This window comes from Macaca thibetana, chromosome X (assembly GCF_024542745.1).
Source record: "Macaca thibetana thibetana isolate TM-01 chromosome X, ASM2454274v1, whole genome shotgun sequence".
NCBI lineage: Eukaryota > Metazoa > Chordata > Mammalia > Primates > Cercopithecidae > Macaca > Macaca thibetana.
In genome coordinates, this window is record NC_065598.1 from 52,420,696 (window position 1) to 52,426,695 (window position 6,000).

At 51.9% G+C, this 6,000-nt stretch overlaps 1 protein-coding gene across 2 annotated transcripts in view; it reads right to left on the bottom strand.

Annotated features, from left to right (window-relative positions):
• The window catches only part of LOC126946564 (protein FAM156A/FAM156B-like), a 41,017-nt gene extending 35,768 nt beyond the window's left edge, over positions 1–5,249 (bottom strand). Inside the window, exon 1 of one of the 2 annotated variants that reach the window (XM_050777037.1) lies at positions 5,079–5,249. The gene's annotated coding sequence lies outside the window, so the exon portion shown is untranslated. Of the gene's footprint in view, positions 1–887 lie in introns of both variants that reach the window. The other variant, XM_050777036.1, reaches the window with a different exon arrangement.
• Positions 5,250–6,000: the final 751 nt, after the last annotated feature.

The window sequence follows — 6,000 nt, forward strand, 5'->3', positions numbered from 1 at the left end:
CTGCTGGCAAAGATGTGTATCACTGCAACGTGGCTGCACTGTGCCTGGAGACACCAAGACCTCACTGTGTGACCACAGGCTTCAGTCAGACTTCCTTGACTAAAAGGAAAAGGTCACTTTGACTTAGCAAGAAGCTCAGGTTTGGACTTGGTCCCACCCTGGACAATAAACACCGAGAAGAGGAAGTGGAGGGGTTGTAGGATGTGGGCGGGTGACAGCAAGACTGAGGGCTGAGGACAGTTTAAGCAGGGACCACTGTGAGACTAAGATGCTAGCTCTGGCCAGGCATGGTGGCGGTGGCTCATGCCTGTAATCCCAACATTTTGGGAGGCCAAGGCGGGTGGATCACTTGAGGTCAGGAGTTCAAGACCAGCCCGGCCATCATGGCAAAACCCCATCTCTACTAAAAATTCAAAAATTAGCCAGGCATGGTGGTGTGCACCTGTAATCCCAGCTACTCTAGAGACTGAGGCAGGAGAATCACTTGAACCTGGGAGATGCAGGTTGCAGTGAGCCAAGATCGCACCACTGCACTCCAGAGTGGGCGACAGAGTGAGACTGTCTCATAAAGAAAGAAAGAAAGATGCTGGCCCTGGTCAGAAGGAGGAGGAACAGGAGGACCAGGAAGGCCTCTGCAAACGACTGTGCTCGGAGCTGGGGCTGATGAGAATACAGAAGGCCCTCACCTGTGAGTGGGTGATAGAAGTAGAGTTGACAGTCACGGAGTTGGGTGAGAAAAGCATGATTCACATTAGGTGGTCAGCCAGTGTCTGGTACAGAATCACGGTGAGGTGAATGCTGATAGTATTGGTATGGATGGTTGTATTAGTCAGGGTTCTCCCAAGAAACAGAACCAAAGAGGGGACTTGTTATGGGAATTGGCTCACGTGACTGTAGAAGCTGAGAAGTCCCGCCATCTCCGTCTGCAAGCTGGAGAGCCAGGGAGGTGGGTGGTGTGATTCAGTCTGAGCCTAAAGGCCCGAGAACCAGCAGAGCCAGAGGCATAAGTCATGGAGTCTGAAGGCTTGAAAACTTGGAGTTCTGATGTCCAAAGGCAGAAGACAGGGAGTCCCAACTCCAGAAGACAGCAAATTCCCCTTTCCTCCGCCTTCTGGTTGTACCTGTGCCCTCGAGGGATCGGACAATGCCCACCCATGCCGATCTTCCTCCCTCGGTTCACTGATTCAAAGGCCAGCCTCTTCCGGAAACACCCTCACAGACACCACCAGACATAATGGTTTGCCAGCTATTTGGGTTTTTCTTAACCCCGTCAAGCAGACACCTAAAGCTAACAATCACAATAGTGATATAAAAGGCATCACTCTGTGAACTGCCTGCGACATGCCCTTCTCCTCTACAGGGTGGGCACTCACTCTCTTGGAGGCTAAAGTCCATCTGTCTACCTCTGTGGCCCCAGTATGGGGACAATGACAGTTACCATCAAGGCCTGCCAAGGAAGAGGGTATGTGGTAGGCAGAATAGTGGCCCCCCCAAACACATCCATGTCACTATCACTGGAACTTATTCCAGCCAGGGGGATGACAGTGGGCCTCTACTCAGCCTTGCCCTGTGCCCGGCACTGCTCTCGGTGACTGACCAGTCATCTCACCTCTCCTTCACAGAACCCTGTGAGGAGGGAAAGTTAGTACCCTGATGACAGACCAGCAAAGGGAGGCAGAGAGAAATGAAGCCACTTGCCCACCGTGTGACCCAGGGCAATTTAGTCCCTGCCAGTGTCACTTTAGCCCCTGCTCCTACCCTGCCTCGACTACTAGACCCATCTAACATGGGCTCGGGAGGAGGGTAGTACACACGTTTTCCCCAAAACCCACACCTACCCTGCTTGGCGGGCATTGGTCTCCTTTATGAATGGGGGACCGAGGTTGGTCAAGGACATGTGACTTGCCCAAGGTCACACCATCAGGGCTTGGGGTTCCAGACTTTCATGAAGCCTGTCAGGCCCCAAAGCCCATGTGCCCTGGGCTATTGTGGGTGTGAATGAGGCCTGAGGGGAGATGGATCCCAACATCTAAGGACAAAATAGGCAGGTCCTGTCCATTCCCTGAGAGGCCCCGCTCTATGGCTGGTGTCAACAGCACAGGATAGAGGATTTTTCACCAGACAATCTCCGCAAACAGGCCTGAGGGAGCCTCTGGAGCCTGCAGGATAGAAGGCAAGACCTGGAGCCCAGGGGAGGTTCTGCAGGAAGGAGGCCGCCTACACTGCGTGGTCCACACCAGGAGGCCGGGGCGCTGCGAGCCTGTGTGCGGGAGTCGCAGACACTCACGCTACTCCCACTTCCCACTGCACTCTGCTTCACTTGTGAGGGTTTTTGTGTGTGTCTGTGCCTGACAGTGTATAAAACATAAGTCTGTGTTTTAATGACAATAAGCTGTACATTCATGTAACAACTACACAGTTCAAGGTTGATCACCATCCCAGAAGTCGCCAGGGTCCCTTCTCAATCACTGTGTTTTTCCTCACTGTCCCCCACCTTCCCCTTCTGCCTCTCTCTTCCACCCCAGTTCCTTTCTCATTCCTAAAGTCCTGCCTTCCCATTGGAAGTAGAAATGTCATGCTGGTCGTGGTTTCCGTATTATCATTAATAATTTCTACTGGCTGGCTGGCTGACATTCAGTGTGGATGGCACCTTCCCTCTAGCTGTGGGCTCAAGCCCTGTGTCTCCCGTGGTGCAATAGAAGCTCATCCCTCTTTTAGGAATTTCAAGAGTGCCCTGGGCCTGCTCAGGGCACTTCTCTGAGCCTCAGGTCCTTCATCTGTGACATGGGAGAACCCCACCTCCCTCTCAGGTTGTGGGAGAAATAGAGATGGGGACACCAGGCACCTGTCAATGAGTGCCGCATGTCAAAACCTGGATGAGCCTTTCTTTACCATTACACATCCTTGAGATCCCGGACCCACCAGGTGCTTCCCCTGCTCCAGGGCAGTTGCACTTGCTGTTCCTTCTGCCCGGAATGCTCTTCCCTCAGGTAATCGCAAGGCCTGCTTCTCACTGCTTCTAGGTCTCTGCTCGGTCATCACCTATGCAGGGATGCCTTCCCCGCACACCCTGAATAAAATAATATCCTGCCCACTTACCCATTTCCCTGACCCTGTCTTAACTTTCTTTTTTTCTTTCTTTCTTTCTTTTTTTTTTTTTTTTTTTTTTTGAGACAGAATCGCACTCTGTCACCCAGGCTGGAGTACAGTGGCGCGATTTCGGGTCACTGCAACCTCCGCCTCCCAGGTTCAAGCAATTCTCATGCCTCACCCTCCCAAGTAGCTGGGATTACAGGTGCCTGCCACCATGTCTGGCTAATTTTTGTATTTTTAGTAGAGACGGGGTTTCATCATGTTGGCCAGGCTGGTCTCGAACTCCCAACCCCAGGTGATCTGCCCGCCTCGGCCTACCAAAGTGCTGGGATTACAGGCATGAGCCACTGTGCCCAGCCACTGTCTTAACTTTCTAGGTAGCACTTACTACCCTGTGATGTGCTACATATTTATTGACCAACTCTATGAAATCAGGGATGTTGTTGATTTTGGTCTCTGTTGTATCCACAGAACCTAGAACAGTACTCAGACATACAGCAGATGCTCAGGAAATTCTTGTTGAAGGATGGCTGGAGTGGGGCCCTTTACACACATCACTAAGATGCACAGATGCCCTCCAAGATGGATATTGGCCCCATTTTATTGATTATGATACATACTGAGATTCGAGGAGACAAGTGACTCGCCCAATGTCACACAATCAGGACTTGGGGGCTCCAGGCTTTGAAATCATGTCTGCCAGCCTCCAAAACCCACAGTTCCTGGACAGAGACCTCACAGCCAAAAAGGTAAGAAATTTCACTCCTGAAACACAGACTCCCAAACAGCTCAGATACTCAAAGACACCAAAAACAGCTCACTAATCTCACAACCTGAAACAGACTCCAAAATCCCTGCACAGAGACCCCACAACTTGACACAGACCCCCAAACAGAACAGAGACCACACATGCTGTGACAAAGACCCCCATGCACAACAGACCAAATTTCTCACTCCTGGGAAACAAATGAAAACCATTCAGATATCTCACACCCTAGAGAGAGCCCCCCCCCCAAAACCACTCAGACACTTCCTAACCTAATACAAAACAGAAACAGAAGTTCAAATAGCTCAGAAACATCACATAATCTTACGATAAAGTCCCCAAACAAATCAGATAACCTAATTCTGGGCGGAGACCTCTCCCTCCCCTAAACAGCTCGTATACTTTACATCTTAAGCAAAATTGTCCTCACCAACACCAGCTGGGAAACATCACAACTTGGGACCCAGAATTGCAAACAGCTCAGAGACTTTACATCCTGGGGTGCAGACACCTACATAGAGATCTCACACCCAGGGACACAAATGTCCAAAAAGCTCAGAAGATGCACACCCAGGCCAGGCGTGGTGGCTCATGTCTGTAATCCCAGTACTTTGGGAGACGGAGGTGGGAGGATCACTTGAGGCCAGGAGTTGAAAACCAGTCTGATCAACATAGCGAGACCCTGTATCTACAAAATAAAAAATAAAAATCTTAGCCGGGCATGGTGGTGAGCACCTATAGTCCCAGCTACTCGGGAGGCTGAGGCGGGAGGATCGCTTGAGCCCAGGAGTATGAGGCTGCAGTGAGCCATGATCAGCCACTGCACTCCAGCCTGGGCGACAGAGCGAGACTCTGAAAACAAACAAGAGAAAAGAAGAACAGAAGGCATATCCAGACACACAGGCACACAAAACCTAAGAAACCTAATACTGTGGCACACAAAATCCACTCAGATAAAATATCCCATTCAGACACAGTCTGGACCCCAAACGGCCCAGAGTGATCAAACATACCCAAACAGCATCTGAGATGTCATGCCTAAAGATACACATCCCAAAACTGCCTCATCGGCATTACTTCCCAGGCAAACACCAAACAAGCTCAGAGACCGCTCCTAGGACATTAATTGAGTGTAGCGGGAGGAATGATGGTGCGGTGCCAAAAGCGCCAGACTAGGCTTGTGACCGAGTTAAGGGTAAACAAGACTGAAAGAGCTCACGTGAAGCAAATGACTAGGGCGAACTTTGCCGGGGTGGCATCTCCAGCCCTTTTGGGACTGTCAGTTGGTGAGTAGTCCAAAGAACTCTGCTGTGTCAAAAGCCACGCACCCTTCTCGCTCCGGCTGCCTGAACTCTAGCTCCGCAATCATCGTGCCTGTCACAAACTGAAGGCCAATGGGAACCACGGACGCGAAGAGGGAGGCAGGGCCTAGCCGGCCCATCCGGAGCCACTCCGCGCCCCGGAAAAGCTTAGTCGGGGCACTCTCGCAGTAACCAATCACCGCCCGGGATGGCCCTCGACCCCGCCCTTCACATCTTGGAGCCAATCGCTTGCCCCTTTGCGGTCCCCAGCGGGATTTGACTATGCAGAAACGAAGGGGTGGAGGTGAAGTGAAAATGATGCCTCGAACGGGCTGGGAGAACCGAATGGTGCGAGTAGGACGGACCTAACGGGGCGGGAACTGTGGTGGATGCTACACGTGGGTTTAAAGAGACCCTTAGTGCTGTCGCACCAAGGGATCATTCCAAAATGGACAGGCGGAGTGGATTGTCCTTCCTCTGCGCCCCTCAATGGTACGTCCCAGGACAGAACTGTTCCACCCCGCGCGCCCCTTGGTGGTGCCGACAAGGAACAACTAGTGGATACAGAGACCATTCCGCGCTGGTCTCCAGAGGGTGAGAGGGCAAAGTCAGGACAAAAACTGACTGCATACTCACTGCAGTCTTGAACAGGAGAAGAGTGCTCCTAAGCAGCAGACGTCCATTACCTTCCTGCAGCGTCCACCATCAAACGTTTACCACGTGCTGGGCATTGTGCTCACTTGTCCCTCCCTGGGTGATGCAGAATAGGTCTAATGGGGGGCCTGCTGGCCTGGGAACCCAGCCACAGTCCCCCAAGTGGCAGGAGGGATGGAACTCCTG